This window comes from Octopus bimaculoides, chromosome 14 (genome assembly GCF_046866305.1).
Source record: "Octopus bimaculoides isolate indiv1 chromosome 14, ASM4686630v1, whole genome shotgun sequence".
Taxonomy (NCBI): Eukaryota; Metazoa; Mollusca; class Cephalopoda; order Octopoda; family Octopodidae; genus Octopus; species Octopus bimaculoides.
The window spans coordinates 43,320,127-43,342,626 of record NC_142941.1 but is presented as its reverse complement, the minus strand read 5'-3'; the positions used below and the strand labels follow the sequence as shown (position 1 = coordinate 43,342,626).

General features: G+C 34.1%; 1 protein-coding gene across 3 annotated transcripts in view; it reads left to right on the top strand.

The window, feature by feature from the left end:
* LOC106879393 (protocadherin gamma-A4) overlaps nucleotides 1-22,500 on the top strand; it is a 318,370-nt gene that overhangs the window by 180,576 nt on the left and 115,294 nt on the right. The window contains exon 2 of one of the 3 annotated variants that reach the window (XM_089362738.1): nucleotides 22,442-22,500. This exon is cut by the window's right edge and continues 2 nt beyond it. The exons of the other annotated variants lie outside the window; for them this stretch is intronic. The gene's annotated coding sequence lies outside the window, so the exon portion shown is untranslated. The remainder of the gene's footprint in view (nucleotides 1-22,441) is intronic. 3 annotated transcript variants of the gene reach the window in all.

The following is a 22,500-nucleotide window of genomic DNA, read 5'->3' as shown; positions in this document are numbered from 1 at the left end:
GTCATCTTGTATCAATAACAGAATATAGTTTTTGAATTTGTAGACTATCATTTTCCTTTCTTTTTCCTTTTTTTTTTTTTTTGTCTGGTAAACATTTGCGAAATGAACACAAATGTACTCATAGCTTTTGAGTATTGAGGTTTTGTAGGCTGATAAAGACTTTTCATAGATTATGACAGGTAAAAGTGAAAATGAATTTGAATGTAACAGAACAAGAAGGGGAGAGAGAGAGAGAGAGTGAGAAGAGGAGAGAGAGGAAGAGGAGAGAAAGATGGAGAGAGAAAACATTATGTAATGTGAGTGAGAGAGAGAGAAAGAAAGAAAAGAAAAAAGAAAGATCAAAAGATGAGAGCAAACAGAAAAGTGAGTAAGTGAGCGAGGATGTAGAAATTTTGGAATGGAAACCAATTTTCCTGTAGGCAGATTTACTGTAGTGAGAATGTAGAACTGCCAAGAGAGGTTGCTTCAGATAGTGACATTGACTGTTTAGATGAAGAAATAATGGAAGTTGGAGTACAGAACAAATAGGGATATTGTTGTGCCAAATCTGATGGTTAGAAGCAAAGTCAAGGGTCTTCTTTCATTATTGAAAATGTAGTTATCAGAGAGTCTTGTGAGGATTACTTCACTGTCACTATTGACAGAAGCAGCTGTCAATCTGTTCTACATAATGGAACATATCCGTAGCAGCGCTAATAATCAATGGAAGGTCAAAGGCTATATCCTGCCCGGGAAGCAGCAAGATATAATATCAGTTGTTGCAATGACACAAAGCAGAAGATAGGCCAGTATATGAGTTAATAAAGAAACATGTGCTGTTAAACAGACCACAACTATATGGAAGTTACTATAGAAACAAATTTTGGAAATTGACAATGAATAACATAGGACAAACATACTGTGAGCGATTATCATCATCATCAGCAGCAGCAGTAGCAGCATTGTCACCATCAACATTATCAGCATTATTATTATTGCTGTTGTTATTACTGATGTTATATAAACACACATGCAGAGTGATACATATATATATATATATATATATATATATATATATATATATATATATATATATATATATATATATATATATAGATAGATAGATAGATAGATAGATATAGATATATATAGATATATCTATACACATACATATATATAATGTATGTATTTGTATATATGCACAAAAGAGGGAAATAGCAAGCAAATTTCCAAACTATAAGTATTAAGAAAAAAACAACTGAAAATGTCTTTCTGTTGGTACATGCTATCATATACTGTAATTGAATATGATTTGCAAACTTTATAGAAATAAAGCAAGGAAGCCAGTCTGTCATAATGAAGAACTATCATAGCAAAGACCAGTCTTATGAAAGATATTATTAATTTATATTAATACAGAATGATTTATTATAGAAAAGACAAGCCAGATTGTGAAGAACAGTCATAGCAAAGAGCTGTCTTATGTCAGATGTAATTCATATTAATATGGAACAAATTATGGAAAAGACAAGCCAGTCATAGTGAGGACATAGTGATGATCAGCCATAGTAAAGGTCAGCCCTTATAGAAATACAGTTAATCAATATTAATATAGAGCAACTTATAGAGAACTCAGGTCAATCATAGTCATGACCAATCATTACAAAGATCAGTCTTATGAAAATGCAGTTCATTAATATTGAGGTAAAGCAACTTATTGTAGAAAAGGCAAGCTAATTGTAATGAAGAACAACCATAGCAATGAGTAGTCATATACAAGTCATAATTAAGATTAGTCTGAAAATAATGATTTCTAACATTGATTCACGATCACTCATTTATAGCAGAGGGCGGTACACTTTAATCACACTTTAATCACAATTGATGGCATTGATCTCCAAACACAGAATGAATTGCGTCATGGTGCTGTTTTTCTCACAGACAGTGCCCGGCTGACCCTACTATACTGTGTAGTCAATTAAATAAAAAACAAACAATGCACATGTGTGAAATTAAAAATATAAAATGGCAGCAATTTACCCATCACACCCTGCATATATGTATACCATAAGCTTACTATAAAGGACATTTCATGCAAGGCTCTCTGAGTGTTCACATCCTACCAAAGTCAACTTTGCCTTTCATCTCTTCAGGGTTGATAGAATAACCACCAGTTGAACACTAAAGTTAGTGTCATCAATGTACCCACTGCAGTAAAATTACTGGCCCTGTACCAAAATTTGAAACCAGTATCATCATCATCATCATCACCATCATCATCACCATCATCATCATTGTCATCGTCGTCACCCTCCTCCTCCTCACCACCACCATGATCATAATCATCATTGTCATCATCATTGTCTTCATCTTCCTCTTTCTCCTCCTCCTCTTCTACCTCCTCCTCCACCTCCTCCTCACCACCTCCTCCTCACCACCTCCTCACCACCTCCTCACCACCTCCTCCTCACCACCTCCTCCTCCTCACCACCTCCTCACCACCTCCTCATCCACCACCCCTCCTCATCCACCTCCACCACCTCCACCTCCTCCTCCTCCTCCTCCTCCTCCTCCTCCTCATCATCATCATCATCATCATCATCTGATGCTTCACCTGGATTTTTATTCCAAGCTAATACTTATGACCTTGAAAGTGGAATGAATGTCGCAGATCTTCGCTTTTATTTTCAATTTTGTGGCATTTTGCCAAACTAAAAGACCAATATTTAATCAATCAAAGGAGGAAAAAAAAAAATCACCTGAATTTGATTGCTTTTCATTCCCACTAAAAGTTCAATATTTGCATCAATTAATGTTAACGGTAAACAGAGATCATATACTATATTTAACTGATTTCTTGTTCATTTGGTATTGCTGTATATACACACAAAGTCTTTTTGGCAGAGATATGTCGTTTTTAAAAGGTATCATCATCATCATCATCGTTTAACATCCGTCTTTTCACGCTGGCATGGGTTTGAGGGTTTGATCTGGAGCTGACCAGACTCCAACTGTCTGTTGTGGCATGACTTCTATGGCTGGATGCCCTTCCTAAGACTAATCACTTTACAGAGTGAACTGGTTGACTTTTTTTATGCCACCAGTATGGATGCATTTATGCAGCACCAGCACACACACACACACACACACACACACACACGCACACACACACACACACACACACACACACACAAGTATATAAATATATGTTTATGAATCTATACATATAAATTTGACATGGGCGATTCTTTCTTGTCTTGGGATTCACAGTCAAACAGATGGGTGGAATTGCGCAAAAAATTACACAGATGCTGGGCTTTGTATTTTTTTCATAGCTCTCATTGTTACTGAGACAATCTACTATAATAATACTCTTGTGTTTATGAATGAGAAAGGAAGGAAGGGGTGATGTCATACTTGGTAGTGGGATGATGAAAATTGTACGCTGAAAAAAATAAATCAAACAGCATTTCAACTCTGTGTGAATATATGTGTTGGGATATGTGAATACCTTATAAGGTATTTGTCTGGTTGGGACTATAGTAGATAGCACCACTTGTACCAGTGCTTTGCAATGGAACTGAACCTGAAATTGCAAACTTCTGAACCACACAACTATTCCTGCACCTGTAAAAGCTACTGTTCCTCAGAGCTGGATGATCTCATACCACATCCACTCAGGTATCCATTATCCATTTTGTCTTACTATCTCCTTACTGTTATTTTTACAAAATACTAGCTTAAGTTCAAGTGTATGTAAGCCCTAGCTCTGTCATGCCCAAAGATGTACGTTCTTGTTAATACTGCACAACCGGAGACACAGTGTGACTAATCGTTTCTTATACATCTTCCCAAATTTGTTTATTCTGTTTCATATGTTTATGATGTTTTCTGATCAAAAGACTTTCATCGTCTGCTACAGTTAAGATTACGTCAGTTTCTATGTTCAACATTTCTCAACTAGTCCTTGAGTGTTTGTGTGTGTGTGTGTGTGCCCCCCCCCTCTCTCTCTCTCTCTGTATACCCGTGCATGTATCAACAAAATATATACACATTAGCAAGAAAAATTGCTTATAAACAACTATTGTCAAACAAAAATATTTTGTGTTATTTTTGTAACTAAAATTACACAAACACTCCCTTATCACCCAGCCTGTTATAAATGCAGTGAAGCAGTTACTGGGTCCACAAGAAAGACTATTTGCAATACAAGTCATAAAGCTACCAGCAGGTTCCAATACTAAGTCACAAATCCAGCTTTCTTGAGCTTCCTTTCAACTCAAAAGCTCTCATCATTTTCATAACCTGTTTTATTCATAAAACAAACTTCTATTTTCTTATTTTTTTACTTACATCAAAATTCCTTCTAAACATGAGTTCTGTTAGAGCCAGAATTGACTTTTAAAATTATAGAGATTTTTTTTTGTCTTCAAAGCTTACAGAATAAAGTTGTTGTTACCAATGAATTTCAGCATGTTAGCATATAGTTTCTGCTTCATAAACTTCTGGTTATCAAGTAAAACATGTCAAGAGTATTTGGTGGGAGGAGGAATGATTTCTTGCATGCAACAATACACAGCTATAGAATAAAATAGAATCAAATAAAATGATCTGTGTCTTTGTGAAAAGCATATTTGAAGAAAATATGTCTATTTAAAAGAAAAAAAAAATCAACTGTAAGTTTGAACAGCTGTCTACTTACATAAGAAGAATTTAGGAATAAATATGATGTCAGAAAATTGGGGGTTAATACATCTGTTCCTTTACAAAAGAATAAGTAATGTAAATGAAATGAACTTGTTCCAACGGATAATGTTGACCATTCTCAAGGCAAAAATATTTTTCTGTTTCAATTATGGTGCCAGTTCAGTTTGAATTAATGATTAAAGGGCAGATTGTATGGTATGTGTGTGAGAGGCTATTGTAGTAAGACAAGGTCACTGAAAGCATAAGAGGATATGTGAAGGCTAGGGAGAAATGAATTGAGCCTGCTCTGTTGCATGTATAATGTCAGCATATATGAATGATTGAAGCATGCAAACATGGATATAAACAAAGAAAATAGGCATTAGAGATCTATTTGTAGTGTAAGGAAAGAAGACGGTACTGGTACAGATATAGAATTAATATGAGGGTTGACAGAGGCAGAGAAGTGGCAGAATTGTTGGCATGCCAGGCAAAATGCTTAGTGACATTTTATTTGTCTTTAGTTTTGTGTTCAAATTCTGCTGGGGTTGATTTGCCTTTCATCCTTTTAAAAAGGATCAATAGGCAGTGTGACAATATTAAAAATATGTTATGGTGAAAGTGTGAATGATTTTTCTCTTCCTCTCATGTGTATATATATATATATATATATATATATATATATATATATAATAGAGTTATTAATATTTCTAAGTCTCTCTAAAGGAGACTACGACAGCGGTACTGGAAATTAATAGTTATCGCCAAGCCAACATGGCAGTCCCAAAATTAGGACGAAAGCTGCCGTGAATTAGCTCCAAGAAGCCATCGCCTCTAGCTAGCTATGTGACACACGAAACCTGTGTCCTTTATAACCTTCGAACAGGGGAGGTCAGCAGTGTCCCCCTGCTGGTTTGGCATCTGCAGACTATATGTATATGTATGTATGTATGTATACCAGCTGATCACTGGCTTTGTGCCAAAGTGTGAAACCAATGTAGGGGATGACAGGTGGGTAAAAATGGTCTAATAATTCAAATGGAAGGAAGCTAAACAAGATGGGGTGAAAGCTGATCCTATGGTTTTGAACTTTGCAAAGTTGACAAGTGACTATGACAAATGAAAAGAAAACTGTGAAGGAGTAGAACTCTCCATGCTAGTATGAAAAAAAATGTATATAGAATAATGATGGTGTCTGAAAAAGAAGTGATGGGTCTTCAGGGAGCTGACACAACGTTATGGTTTAGATTCCTAAATGAAGCTTCTTTTACTTCACTTACCTCACACCCATAATACTCTGGGGATCGACATATATTCATCAATTTACTAGTTAATATTCTTCTAAAACCATTCCCTTTGTGTGCTGATAAACTAAGCTGGTACTTGAAATATAGCAAAGAACTTAGGAATATTTAGAATATGAAGTAATTACAAATATATTTCTGAATGTCTTTTAGAAAATTGCTTGCTGTTGAATATAAATAATTCCATTTGTGCATTGTGTATTAAAATGATTTTAAATGTAATTGAAAATTCTACTGCTCAAAGAAGTCAAAGTATTTTATCAAAATATTGGAATAATGTTTACACAAACCTGAAATTTACCAAAGAATACTCAATGGGTTTATTACTTAATCCTTTAATAATGCTATTGACATATTTCAGTCTGTTTTTGCTTTTATTTCAACCACAAATAAATAACATTTAGTATATTTACACTAAGTATAGCATCCTTGGTTAAGGGACTTGCCTCTACTCTCCCAGTACAAATAATCACTATTGTTCATTGATTAGAAAACCTTTTTTTCACTTGGATTGCATTAATGCCCCTGGAGCTGGAACAGTTCAAGGCGTCCATTAAAACTTTACGGGCATCACATGAAAGTATATACAATCATCTCTATGGGAAAGTGGAGACATTTCAAATGAAGAGTTAAAAAGTAGGGGCAAAGGGACAACGGATTAATGAAGTGGTATATAATAAGAATTTTGGAAACTGGTGGGAAAATCTTTTTTTTCCTTGAGGAAAGAATTGCTTGACTCATAATGACCTTCGTACTTGACTGGTACTTTAATGGGCAGAGGCTGACTCAGTCATGTGCCTAGCAACCACCCAGGGGTTCAAAGGCAGTGGTATAACTGGACTGGGCTGCTTGTAAAGACATATGGTTCAGTGGGTAGGATATTCTCACATTTCTAAGGTCGTGAGTTCAATTCTCAGTGGCACATTGTGTCCTTGAGCAATACACTTAATTTCTCATTACTTCAGTCTACTTAGCTGACAAAAGTGAGTTATACCTATAATTCAAATGGCCAGCCATATCATACTCTCTGTCATGTTAAATCTCCCTAAGAACTTTGTTCAGGGCATCTGTGGAGTGCTCAGCCACTTGCACTTTAATTTCATGAGCAAGCTGCTTGCTTGATTGTATCAACTGGAACAATTGTTGCCATCAATGGAGGCTTTTGGCACAATGTGGGGACAGTGCACAACACAGAGACAGTGGAGCAGCCATGATTACACTGGAAAGCCAGAAAGAAAAATGATGTGATTGTGCTCAAACCTCGATCACGTGACTGTAATAGTACCAACTATAAGCTTGCATGCACAGAAGGCAGTGTGACAATATTAAAAATATGTTATGGTGAAAGTGTGGATGATTTTTCTCTTCTTCTCATGTGTGTGTATATATATATATATATATATATATATATATGTATATGTATGTATGTATGTATATTATATATATATATATGGATGTATGCATAGATATGTATATGTATATATCATCATTTTCATCTTCATTATTGTTTTAATGTCCACTTTTCCGTGTTCATACATGTCAGACATATATATATACACACAATTTAGTTTTAATGAATCTGCTCCACTTCATGGTTTCAATTCCCAGTTGAAATTCATTTTGTTTACAATGCAAACACAATAACACACAATACCATGCAATATTTCTTTTCTTTCTCTTAACAATTTGAGTGCTATGAAATCTTTATTTTTATTGCTAGTACAGCATTCCTTGCGTTATATAGTAATTGTATTTGTGTAGCAGATTAACATCTAGAAGTTTTATCCTTTCTGCATTCAATACATTAGGTTTTAATCTAATGGAAACCTTATAGCACTAACACTAAATCATGAGGAGGGGATTAGGTCATCAGGAAGACACAACACGGTTTTCATACACATTCTCTTCATTGCTGAACATGATCAAGATGTGACAATTTAGTTTTATTGTTAGTAAAGTTATATTTGATAAAACTGAGCAACCATTTGGCTATGATACAATTCTTTGGCCAATGCTATGACGACTATATGACTGCAAATTTCTAGCAACTGTTAGTAGTATCATTAAATATATTTTGATCATTTTCTTGACATTTTCCAACCAAAGACTGATTTATATTATGGCCAAGGCTACATGTTTGAATGGCTATTAAGTCGGCTTTCTGAACTTATTGGCCATTTCTGAGATTACGCTCCTTCTCTTGGGTCCATTTTTCAAAGAAATAAATTCTAGTCTTGAGACAGGGTAAACTAATAATGTTATCGAAATTTCATAGAAGGTGCCAACCTTAAACTCATGCTCAGAGTATGTATTCTCAACACACCAAAGCTTCTGTTTTATATCACTTGACACTAAACAGATATGTTAAAATACACATCATTCTTATGCTAAAATATTTGTCAAGCAGATAAGGGTACCTCTGCATATTTGCTCACTTTGAGGGAGATTGGCTGCTAGTTTTAGCAAAGGCAATCTCATAATTTTAAAGGAAGGACACACAATAATGCAATCCTCGATGCATTCATTATCATCCTCATTGTCAGCTCCTGGATATTACTGTCTCAAGTTTTAGAACACATAGTGCCTGTTGACAGCTTTTCATATAAGTCATCAGGATCACAACGTTCCTTCTGAATGAAATGCCAGTCTGTTGCAGGATAACTCATTTACAGCTGAGTAAATAGAAGCAATGCACAATGACATGTTTTTCTCAAAAGCACATTACACTACCTTGTCTAGGAATAGAAACCACAATCTTATGATTGTGAATGTAAAACCCTAACCACTAAGCCACATGCCTTCTCTTGGATACATTGTCCCAAGAGCAAAAGGAAAAATAAGATATAGAATGTTCATAACTAGAAAGGAAAATGCACACAATTTATCTCACTGCTTATGTACAATTATATGACTTGTTCAGAGCTAATCTGAGACTAACAAGCAAGTAAGATATTTAGTTGTTTTTTTCCTTGAGTTCAGAATACTTTATATTTCTGTATTTAAGGTAAGATAAAGTTACCTTATCGATTAATACCGACTCATAAGGGCCATTTCCCTGGTTTCAAAGGTAGCAAAGACAATCTCATAATTTTAAAGGAAGGACTCACAATAATGCAATCCTGGATGCATTCATTATCATTCTCATCGTCAACTCTTGGATATTACTGTCTCAAGTTTCAGTCAGTATAATTAATTACTTTTTTTCCTCTTTTATTCTTTTACTTGTTTCAGTCATTTGACTGCAGCCATGCTGGAGCACCGCCTTAAAGGGTTGGAGTCAAAAAAATCAACCCCAGGATTTTTTCTTTGTAAGCCTAAGCCTTACTTCTATGTTATACTGAACTGCTGCATTATGTGGACGTAAACACACCAACATTGGTTGTCAAGTGACACACATACACATACATACACACGATGGGCTTCTTTCAGTTTCCGTCTGCCAAATCCACTCATAAGGCTTTGGTCAGCCCGGGGCTATAGTAGAAGACACTTGCCCAAGGTGTCATGCAGTGGGACTGAACCCAGAACCCTGTGATTGGGAAGCAAGCTTGATTATTTAATCTAATGACCGATTTTGAAGAACCTGAGCAGTTTTAAAGAACTTGACCCATTTCATAGTCTCAATTCCCAGACTGTGTTACTTCATTTTGTTTACGATGCCATCACTCTGAATGCTACACAGTGTCATACAATTCTTTTTTCTTCTACTAATCTGAATCCTAAGAAATCTTTATTTTATTGCTAGTACAGCATTTCTTGTGCTCTATAGTAATTATGTGTGAAGGTGCAATGGCTCAGTGGTTAGAGGATCGAGCAGACAGTCATGAGGTAATGGGTTCAATTCTCAATCTGGGCTGTGAGTTGTGTTCATAAGCAAGACACTTTATTTCACTTTGCTCCATTTCACTCAACTGTAGGAATGAGTTGCAGCATCACTGGTGCCAAGCTGCATCAGCCTTTGCCTTTCCCTTGGTTAATATTGGTGGCAAGGTGAGGGGAGGCTGGTATGCATGGGCAACTGCTGGTCATCCACAAACAACCTTGCCTGGACTTGTGCCTCGGAGGGGGAACTTTCTTGATACAATCCTGTGGCCATTCTTCACCAAAGGGAGTTTTCGCTCTTTTTTTTTCCTTTTATAGTAATTGTTTACATGCACCAGATTAACAGGTACCATAGAGCAGCACAATCTACATCTCAAAGCAGTAAATTATATAGTAGTGCAACCGTTTTCTATAATCGTTCATGTGTACTACTGAGTAACATATTTCATTGTGTGCTCAGATTTTCTCCTGAAATCATTAGAGAATAGTCACCTTTTGATGGATATATATCTAAGCAGAAACATTTTAAGCAAAGTGTTCAATTTATTATGCCTGTAGGAAATAATTCTATATTGATTGATTGATTGATAGATTGATTGATTAACTGATTGATTGGTTTTAAAATGTAGATTGAAAAATGCTGACAAATAGTTGAAGTCAATTATTGGAGCATTCTGTTTCAAACTATTTACAAATAAATGTTTCTTTTTTTTTTTTATGAAAAGAAAAAATATTTCAAAGCATTTACATTAATTTTACAACAGTGTCAATTTTAAATTGAAACAGAGAACAAAAATAAATAAATAGATAAGTAAATAAATGTAAAAATAAGGGGAAAAAAAAAAAAAAAACGGCAAATTGTGGAAATTTATGAATTCATTAAAACTTGCAGATTTATGGTCTTTGAGGATATAACAGAAACCATAATTTTCTAGAATGAAGAGTTTATAGATGATTAATGCTACAATAAATAAATTGTAAATTTCAGTTGTAATCTCTAAAGAATATAAAATATCTGAAAAGAAACAAGTTGATAGAGAAATTAAAGACAATTATGACCTTGGTTGTCAGAATAAAAGATATCCTGTTTTATTGAAATAACTTTCTCTCTGTATCAGTCTCTTCTTACCCTTGAAAGTAGATTTTTTTATATATTTATTTAAAATTTTCATTTCTTTTCAATCTGGTGTTAAAAAAACTGCAAGGTTTTGTTTCCATTGCCAAAACTGATAGATAGATAGATATAAATATATATATATGTGTGTGTATATATATATATATATATATATATATATATATATATATATATATATATATACACATACATATATACATACAGGATATATTCAGATATATATATATATATATATTTAAATATATATATATACATAAGAGTGGCTGTGTGGTAAGTAGCTTGCTTATGGACCACATGGTTCTGGGTTCAGTCCCACTGCATGGCACCTTGGGCAAGTTTCTTCTACTATAGCCTCGAGCTAACCAAAGCCTTGTGAGTGGATTTGGTAGATGGAAACTGAAAGAAGTCCGTCGTATATATATATATATATATATATATATATATATGTGTGTGTATATGTTTGCGTGTTTGTCCCCTCAACATCGCTTGACAACCAATGCTGGTGTGTTTACGTCCCTGTAACTGAACAGTTTGGCAAAAGACACTGATAGAATAAGTACTAGGCTTAGAAAGAATAAGTCCCAGGGCCAATTAGCTCGACTAAAAAGGCAGTGCCCCAGCATGGCCACAGTCAAATGACTGAAACAATTAAAAAAGTGAAAGAGAGTAAGAGAATATAAAAAGTTGAAACCCGATATTTATATGCTATGCTATTATTTATAGTTTTATCTAATTATTCTCTTAAAGTTTCTAAATTGTTATGAAGTTAGCAACATAAATGTATATATATAAATACAGAGTGAGAGAGATTTAGATATATACATATATACATACATGTATGTATATATATATATATATAAACAAATAGTAAATGAGTATATGCATATATACGTACAGGTGTGTGCATACCGACATCCACCTGTATGTATAGGTGCATATCTGGGTACAGGACATTGCAAACAAACGTAGACGAGAAAACACACGAGCCACATAGAGAACATTCTACTTCATCAGCTACCCACGTTTTAACACCGGCGTTTCGACGAGCTTTATATATATATATATATACATATATGTATATAGATAGATAGATCGATAGATAGATAGATATAGAGGTGGACTTGGCCAGGTTGCCAGCTTGCCTGATGGCAAGTGGGCCCTTGAACAGTTAATTAGAATCCATATATGGGGGTCCATGTTAGTATCTAAGGGACCCATCCCCTCAAATTTGAGAACTTTTTATTCACTCCTGGAAGAATGCATTAATTATTTCAGCCTGGCTGTGTTTGTAGACAGTTGAAAAGAATACTTTTGACAAAAAAAAAAAAAGAAAAAAGAAAAAATTTAATGATAGCATTGTAGTTACGGGCGTGTCCCCTTAGTCTCCTGGCAACCAATATTTTTAGACCCAGTCTGCCACTGGATATAGACGTAGATATATATATATACATATACATACACATATATATATAAACTCATATATATATATATAACTCACAAAACACATATGTACATATGTATAATATATATATATATACATATATATTTATGTATATATATATGTGTGTGTGTGTGTATGTGTGTATATATATATTCATATATATATATATATACATATATGTATATATATATATATATTATACATATGTACACATGTGTTTTGTGAGTTGCGTGTGTATGTGTATGCATATATACACTATATTTATGTATCTATAGATATCTGTACTATATGTATTCATACATTCACTCACTCACACACATAAATAGATAGATAAATACTTATATAGTAGATATACATATATATTATTTACAAATAAGACTGAAAGATAAGTAATACATATATATAATATGCCTGGGCAAAGTTTAGAGAGCTCTTACTCCTGCTGGCGACAAAGGGACTCTCACTCAGAATAAAAGGCAGACTATGACGCATGCGTACGAACAGCCATGCTACATGGCAGTGAAACATGGGCTGTAACTGCTGAGGACATACGTAAGCTCGCAAGGAATGAAGCCAGTATGCTCCGTTGGATGTGTAATGTCAATGTGAATACCCGTCAGAGTGTAAGTATCTTGAGAGAAAAGCTGAACATTAGAAGCATCAGTTGTGGCGTGCAAGAGAGACGATTGCGCTGGTATGGACATGTGGTGAGAATGGATGAGGATAGCTGCGTGAAAAAGTGCCACACCCTAACAGTTGAGGGAACCCGTGGAAGAGGTAGGCCCAGGAAGACCTGGGCTGAGGTGGTGAGGCAAGACCTTCGTACATTGGGCCTCACCGAGGCGATGACTACTGACCGAGACCTTTGGAAATGTGCTGTGCGTGAGAAGACCCGGCAAGCCAAGTAAGATCGTTGCCAGTGCCCCTGGACTGGTTCTTGTGCGGGTGGCACATGAGATGCACCATTTTGAGCGTGGCCATTGCCAGTACCGCCTGACTGGCTCCCGTAGGATTTTCGAGCGAGATCGTTGCCAGTGCCCCTGGACTGGCTTGTGCGGGTGGCACATAAAAGACACCATTTCGAGCGTGGCCATTTTCGTGCGGGTGACACGTAAAAGCACCCACTACACTCTCTGAGTGGTTGGCGTTAGGAAGGGCATCCAGCTGTAGAAACTCTGCCAAATTAGACTGGAGCCTGGTGTTGCCATCCGGTTTCACCAGTCCTCAGTCAAATCGTCCAACCCATGCTAGCATGGAAAGCGGACGTTAAACGATGATGATGATGATGATGAATATACACACATACACACACATGCACATACACATGCACACACACATGCACACATAAACCTACATAACACACATTTTATTGGGAAACACTATGTGTGTGTATAAAATATATATATATATATGTAAAAGAAATGACAAACATGTCATCAAATGTAACATGTGTGGAAGCTAAGAGGTATGAGGTGTATTTTTATAATATCAGAACCCACTGGCCTTTGGCCAACAACAGCAGCTATGGAAATGACTAGAAAGAATCTATATTCCTACACTCATATTTTAAAATGAATACAAAGCAATACAAAAATCAGGAGCAAAATAAATTTCTTGGTACTGAATTCTTTTCCTGTTTTTTTTTTCTTTTTTTTCTTTCTAGTTTTGGAATAGGATAGGTTATAGTTATATTTAACTCACAGTATATGGGGGACAGCATTATAAACCTGAAGGAGTATAATTGTCATCTTCAGAGGAACAAAGTGGAATCTGCTTCCCTTATAGATTTTAACCTGCCACATTTTCATAATAAGAACACACACACACATACACACACACACACAAAGCTTGTTTGATGCAATATGGCAGGTGCTTTGACAACAGATATTTTAGCTTTTAGTTCTGTCTACTTAGAATGTTAAAGAAATATTATTAGCATTGGCTGATAATGAAACATATTTGTATTTGGCAGTTTTTGGTAGATTCTAACCAATGACGGCACAGCTACTATAATATTCTACATATAAGCTGCACTTTAGAGATTAAAAAAAAAAAATAAACTCAAGCAATCTGACATCAAGCAAGGCATTGATGCAGGTAATGCAATGCTATCGTTTTGTACTTTTTGAAAAATGTCACAATATCTGCTTGCTTTAATATGTTGGAATTTACTGATAGTTTTTCTTCTTTAAAACATTTAATGGGTAAAGATGAAATTAAATAATTTTCTTCTACACTTGACATTTGCGAAAGATGCTGCTTCTACCTGATATATATTTGTAGTATTTTTGGCAAAAGCAAAGCTAATGCAATATTTGAATCAGTAAGATGCAAGATATGCACCATGTCTAATGGATGAATTCTTCAGAGTTTATAAACATCTCTTATAGATTGCTAGGCAAATACTACATAGCATACAATGCATGCATATTGGTTTATTTTGTTAATAACAACAACAACAACAGCAGCAACAACAATGACGACGATGATGATGATAATAATAATAATAATAATCTTTTGTACTGTACTATAGGCACAAGGCCTGAAATTTTGTGGGAGGGGACTAGTCAATTACATCAACTCCAGTGTTTCACTGGTACTAAATTTACCAACCCTGAAAGGATGAAAAGCAAAGTTGACTACAGCTGCATTTGAACTCGAAACGCAGCAACAGGTAAAATATAGCTAAGCATTTTGTACAGTGCGCTAACGATTCTGCCAGCTTGCCACCTTACTAATAATAATAATAATAATAATAATAATAATAATAATAATAATTATGATAAGGATGATGATGATGATGATAATAATAATAATAATAATGTACATGGAACAAACAGGGTGCAAGTACATGAAACAAATAGGGGCTGCAAGTACATGCAACAAATAGGGGCTGAAAGTAAATGGAACAAATTAGGGCTGCAATAAGGGTGGAGCACTTGCAGAAAACAGCACTGCTTGGAACTGTTTGAATACTCCAGATGGTGCTCAAAAAATAAGGGGTGTTACCTTAGTTCACTGGTAGTGAACAGTTGGCGCTGTAGTACATTTCCAGTGTTAGAAGCTGTGCAAAGACAATAAATAATAATAATAACAATGGTTTCAAATTTTGGCACAAGGCCAGCAATTTCAGGGTGGTGGTGGTGGGGGTTAAATCGATCACATCGACACCAGAGTTTAACTGGCACTTAATTTATCGACCCTGAAAGGATGAAAGGCAAGTTGACTGGAATGTAAACACAGATGAAATGTCACAATAATGATCATAATAATCTTTTCTATTAAAGGCACAAGGCCTGAAATTTGTTGGGAGGGGACTAGTCAGTTACATCGACCCCAGTGTTTCACTGGTACTTAATTTATCAATCCTGAAATGATGAAAGGCGAAGCTGAAATTGGTGAAATTTGAACTCAGAACATATAGGTGGACGAAATGCCATTATACATTTTGCCAGGTGTGCTAATGGTTTTTTTTCCTACTCTAGGCACAAGGCCCGAAAGTTTTAGGGAGGGGAGCCAGTCGATTAGATCGATACCAGTACACAACTGGTACTTAATTTATTGACCCCAAAAGGATGAAAGGCAAAGCTGACCTTGGCAGAATTTGAACTCAGAACATAAAGACAGACGAAATACTGCTAAGTATTTTGCCTGGCGTGCTAATGCTTCTGACAGCTCGCTGCCTTAATAATAAGCATAATAATAATGCTCAGTGCATTACATATGTCAAAATTCCTGTCTTAACACTTTGCCACGTTTTACTGGGTATTACACAACAGTGTTTAACAATTCTAACAATTCTGACAGCATATCTCCATGCAGACCTGTTTCTGCGTATTACAACCAATGTATAATTCTCATATTAGGAATCTATTCCAAGTGAATACATGTCTCAAATATTACTATTTTGAGATGAAACCATCTAAGGTTAATTGCTTGAGTTAAAGTGTGCAGCAAGGCATTCAGTTCCATGTGACTGCATGAGTGTATGTTTAAACCACATCGTTTTTAGGCATTAAAAAGATTCACTATCAACGATCACCGATGATAACAGCTGCTATTTCATCAACAGAAATCAGGAATTTGTCTTTGACTTCTGGACACAAACATACCTTCTATTTATATATTTTATTTATTTATTATTTTTTGAGAGTTTGTAATATCCTGTTTTTTTGTTTTTTTTTTGTTTTTTTTTTTGTTCTTTTTTACATTCTGAAATCCCATTATTCACTCAAATCTTCAGATGTTTACAAACTAAATTTTTCAAATCCCTGAGGATTCTTTACTGAATTAATTTATGCTTAAAATCCCAAATCATTATTTTTATTATTACTATCATTGTTGTTGTTGTTATCATCATCATCATCATCATCATCTGCATTGCAGTGAATTAGAAGAAATTGAAAATTTTTCAAATTTTTTATAATGAAATAGAGGAAAATAAAAAAAAAAAAAAACTTGAAACGTTAATATTGCTAGTATCACTTGATATTATTAGTTCAAGACATGCAATGTTAAGTAAAAATAAAAATTTACTGTTTAGAATTATTTTTCAGTACATGCTTTTACCAAAAAGAATTATTTTTCGATATCCTTCCCTCCTTCGCTTAAACTCAATAGTTTCTGTTTTATTAAATAATTTCAAAGCGTTTTTCTTTTTTACAGCAAAAATGTGAGCATGTGTGTGTGCATGCATGTGGGTGTGCATGTGTGAGTAGCATGCACATGTGTGAGAGTGTTCATATATATGCATGCATATATGTGTGTGTGTGTGTGTGTGAGTATGCATATGTATGTCAGTGTGCATATATGTGTGGGTGTACATGTAAATGTCAGTGTTCATGTGTGTGTCTGTGTTCATGTATGTGCAGGTATGCATGTGTGTGTGTGCGAGTGTGCATGTGGTTGAAAGTGTTTATGTATATGTTAGTGAACAAGTTTGTGTATGCCTGAGTGTGTGTGCATGCTTGTGTGTGTGTGTGTGTGCGTGTGCGTGCATGTGTTATGTTTATTTAATCCAAAATTTAGTTTTATTTGATGTTCACTTCTCACTTCAAGAAGTTTGTCTTCTCTTTTCTTGTAGTTGAGACAAATTCAATAAAATTAGAATTGAAAGATTGCATGTCTAATACAGGGCTTAGTATGAATGTTTAAATTATTTTGTTATCTTTTGAACAAAATTTATGTGAATGTTTTGAAAACATCATTAAGATCAAACATTTACATTATATTTAGCATATACTTACAAACTGGTGTAACCAGGAAAGTTTTAACTACACAAATGATATGAATTGTGTTGAATTTCTATGAAATTGTTGTCTATAGACTTATGACTTCTAAAGTAGTTTTCAGCATATTCTTTGTCTTTAACATTAACTTGAAGGTTGAAATATATTGATAAATACGTTCTCTTTTAATCTACTGAAGAAAATTAGGCTATTTATCAAGATCTTTGAAGCTGAATCATAGCTTACATCTAATGCTGTGTATATTTTTCTATTGCTACATCAGCTGTGATTATAAAATACCTAAGAGGTTTCCCTCTGTTTTGAAAGATCTGAAACTATAAGACTTTACATGATTCATTTAAAGGATGTGTATTGCTATCCTAAGGGAAGAACAAGTCTTAAATGTTCACAGATATATTGCCAAAACAACTTTAAGTTATTCTCCTTCAAAAGAGGATTATTGAGGCAAAATAATATTTCCTGTTCATGTTCACATTGTCTCTTTGTTGAAGAACCATTGTTGTGCCTTCCTGAACACCTAAAGATACCTTAAGCTATTATCAGATAACAAAGCTTCATTATCACCATATGAGAAACCAAGCTTATACTTGATTGTCAGAGAACTCAAAGAAATTTACTACTTGCTAATATCTCTCTCTGTCTCTCTGTCTGTCTCTCTCCCCAAAATGATAAAGGATCGTCATTTACAGCACTAATGGTTACAGATAGTAGAAAAGATGTTTAAAAAATGTTGTTTCCTGTAGCTGTGTTTACATAACATATCTTACTGTTACAAATACAAGGAGTTAATAGTTGCAATTTGCTCCAAACTCCACTACTTAATTTCTTAAGTTATATGATTAAACAACTATAAACACCAACAAACATCAATAAACATCCCATAATAGCACTATTGTACTTTCAATCTATAACAGGAACCTTCACACATGGTCACAATACCTGCTAGAAATAACTGCCAAATTTCACTCAACTACACCAGTCTATATTAAAATAGGAAAGACATGCTTTGCTAAGAAGAAGAACATACAAAATGGTTATGGTTGGAATCTTTGTTGATAGGCTTTTTCTCAAATGGGGAGGACATGTGATTAAACAACAACTTCGTTGTTGTATTTAATGCTCTGTCCTTCGCATATAATTTACATCCGTGCATCTAAGTAGGCACACACATGCACACACACACACACACACACACACACACACATTGACTGTCAACCATCAGCAGTGAATCTTAGCAGAATCAAGACTATTTTGTGCCAACCATCTTCAAGTTGATCATTACTTCTGTTCTTATAGCTTCTGATCATCTTTGAGCAGATGACCATATTGTACCATGACTTGCATGACAGAGTACAAAAATGTGGTCCTTGTGATTCTTTCTTCTCTATGACTGAAAATATGCTGAAGTTGATACACCAAAACAAAGAGCCAAGGTTTACCTGGACTTATCTCTATTGTGACAGTAGATATTATATAAATGAGATTTAGTTGTTATATCTAGCAGATCAAACAATTATCTTTTATGGTTTACTTCAGTCTTTGGCCTATGGCCAGGCAGAGCACCACTTTGAAGTGTTTAGTTGAACAAGTCAGCCTTAGTATTTATCTTTTCAGGCCCAGCACATAGTTTATCTGTTTCTACTTGTGAATTGCTAAGTTATGGGGACATAAACAAACCAACACTGATTGTCAAGTGATATGGCCACACACATACATACATATATATATATATATATATATATATATATATATATATATATATATATATATATATATTAAAAATGGGAAAGGCTGGTTTAGCTTTATGGCGTATCGTGGGACTGAATTCAACACCTCTTGGTTGGGAAGCAAACTTCTAAAACACATTGTTATGCCTGCACAACACACACACACACACACACATATGTATGTATCTTTGTGTGAGTGGGTGTGTGTGTATGCATATATGTACATATACATTTGTGTGTGTGTGTGTGCATATTTGTATATGCTTGTGCACTTGCTTACATCTGCCACTCACTTAGATGAAAGTCATGATGTTTGCACGATGTTCTTGTTGGCCCCTCTCTTGTCAATAAATCACTTACTCACTTCATGCCTTTGAAGCAGCATGGAATAAGAGGCCCCTTACTTGAAAAGCTGGTATAGGTTATCTTCATAAAGAGCATCCAACTACAAGATAAATGTCTCAATAATGTTTGCTATCATAAAAACTCTGATGTAAAAATGAACAATGTATTTAAACACACACATACATACACAAGAACGCAAGTGGAGTTCAAAATTCACAACAGCTGTTTCAGCAGCAATTTATTGATACATTCATAGAATGCATCTTAGCAAAAACTCAGATAAATTTTAGACATACATAGATATGCAGGAAGTAAATAGACACCTTTAATTTTCAAAATATTTTATTTGATATTAATTGGTTGAAGAAGAGGTTTTATTCTAGCTGCTCATCCACAATATCCAAGCTTATGCAGATATGTAACATGGGTTCTTGGACTAGCTTCTAGCTGTTTTGCAATCTAAGAAGCCTGTCACGATTCTCTTCAAACAGCGAAGCTTCCTTTCCGAGAGCCCAGGTCGGCCAGGATGAGAATGTGTTGATTCTTTTCCTTGGCTTTTGAATTGCACTATAATTCTCTTAACAGTAGCAAGAGAAATTTGAAGATTTTCGGCAATTTTTCGCTGGCTAAGACCAGCTTCAGATTACCCAACAATGCGACCTCTTTGAAAATCTAACAATTATGCTGAATTTTTTTGTGTGTGGCATGGTTACTCTTCACAGATGTATAATATAATGGCACCTGGAATAAAAAAGAATAATTACATTGTAAATTCTAAACATATTAAGATGTTTAGATCAGAAATTTTGAAAATGAAAGGTGTCTATTTACTTCCTGCATGTCTGTGTATATATATATAGACATATATGTATATATGTAAATATATATGTATGTTTATACATATATAGGTGCAGGAGACACCTTTCATTTTCTAAATTTCCATCTGGTTATGAACTGCAACCACATAACTGTTAAAGAATTCTCAAACATTTCTAGCATCATAGAAATATCCAAACTTCATTGACACAAATTAAATTCAGTTGTTTGTCTTAGTCTCATATTAAATTAATTAATATTGTGTAAATAGTCCAACTAAAGCAAAGACATTTAAAAATACAACTATTACTCATATGAATCAATATCTCATTTCATTTGAATTTTTCCCTCAGAATATAGAAATACTTACTCAATGTGTTTGACTAAACGCAGCTTTATAGCAGCAAAGAACCAACATGAACTACCCAATGAATGAAATAACTATACAATAAGTATGAAATGAAAGTGTAATTTAAATTTTATTTAGCTTGAAATTTAGAGGGTATTCTTTATGTAAATCCGTTTCTGTCCATCACTTCACATGTCTTTGTGAAAATGCATATGTATTAATGAGTGGTTTACACAATGCATAACTAGGTTTTGCACTGAAGAGTTTTACTGATTCAACTCTGTTATTTTTTTTTTCTTCTTCCAAATACAGTCTGGATATCAATATCCAACAAATAGGAAACAAATAAATAAATAAATAAATAAATGAAAAATATTTTGTATTCCAAACTGTATTCATCGTTTGCTTCTACTTACCATTAGAAACTGCTATGTATGATTAATATAAAGAAAATGGAAAAACTCTGAAGCCAGAAAGAAAATCAGTTAAATTTTTTATTATATTATATTTATTTCTTGAGAATTCTGCAGACTTCAAATATATCAGAGCTAAGTTCATCACACAGAAAGAAAGAAAATAGAAAAAACAATTATATCATAAAATGTTTTTCTTTGCCGCCTTATTTAAATTTTTTTCTTTGTTGAATAGTTGTAATTTATTTGATTAAATGTTTTCTTATGCATTTAAGAAATGAAATATGCAATGTACTGCAATAGAATTTTTATATCCAAGATGTATGCTTTATTAATGATTTTTAAATGTTTCTTTATAAAGAGAAAAGAAAATGCAATAAATTTCAGGTAAATGATGTTAGAAATTCATTTGGAATATTTTCCTTTTATGAATTGTAAGGTTTCTAGAATGAAGTTATCGACTTATTGAAAGCATTGTCGAAACCGTTTCGTTAAATTTGTCTTCAGTGGTCATTGAGTTTAAAGCATTCCTAAAGGCAATATATTTAAATTGCTGGAATTATGAAGTTATAAACTGCCAAATTATTGCATTGCTAACATGGAGAAAGATAATTAATTTAGTAAATAAATTACTTCATAATTATGACCATTTCTCAAAGAAATATAATTAACACCTGTAATTAGCTGGCCATTTCTTAACATTAATTTACTGACTGAACACCTGTAATTAGCTGGCCATTTCTTAATGTTAATTTGCAGAATGGATTGAGACTCTTATTTGTGTTAGATAATTAGAAAGTCTATTAGTAAGCTCTAAGAGCCGATCCTCTTTCATGTGCTATATAATTACATAATCTATATTTGACTAGGTGTTTTGAAACTTTCTAATATGTTATTTAATGAACTTCATTTATAAATTGCTAGACACTGACTTCAATCTCACTATGATATACTATTTCAAAATACATTTTTGGAGCCATAGAATAGGTGGATGAGCATTACTTTCAACTCTAGATTTTAATTCTTAAGATGTATTTCTCTTCCTGACGAATGCTAGTCTGCTGTTTCAAACTAATTATATAACTATAATGTATTCTTCCTCATTCTTCTGGCTGTTTGTCTTTTCTATGTAGTTAATTCTAAACAATAATTCAATAATTCTTGGACTCTTCCAGTGAAAAGAAGCAACAGATAACGAAAAGAGTGTGTATATAAGCAGTGTTAGCTGTATCAG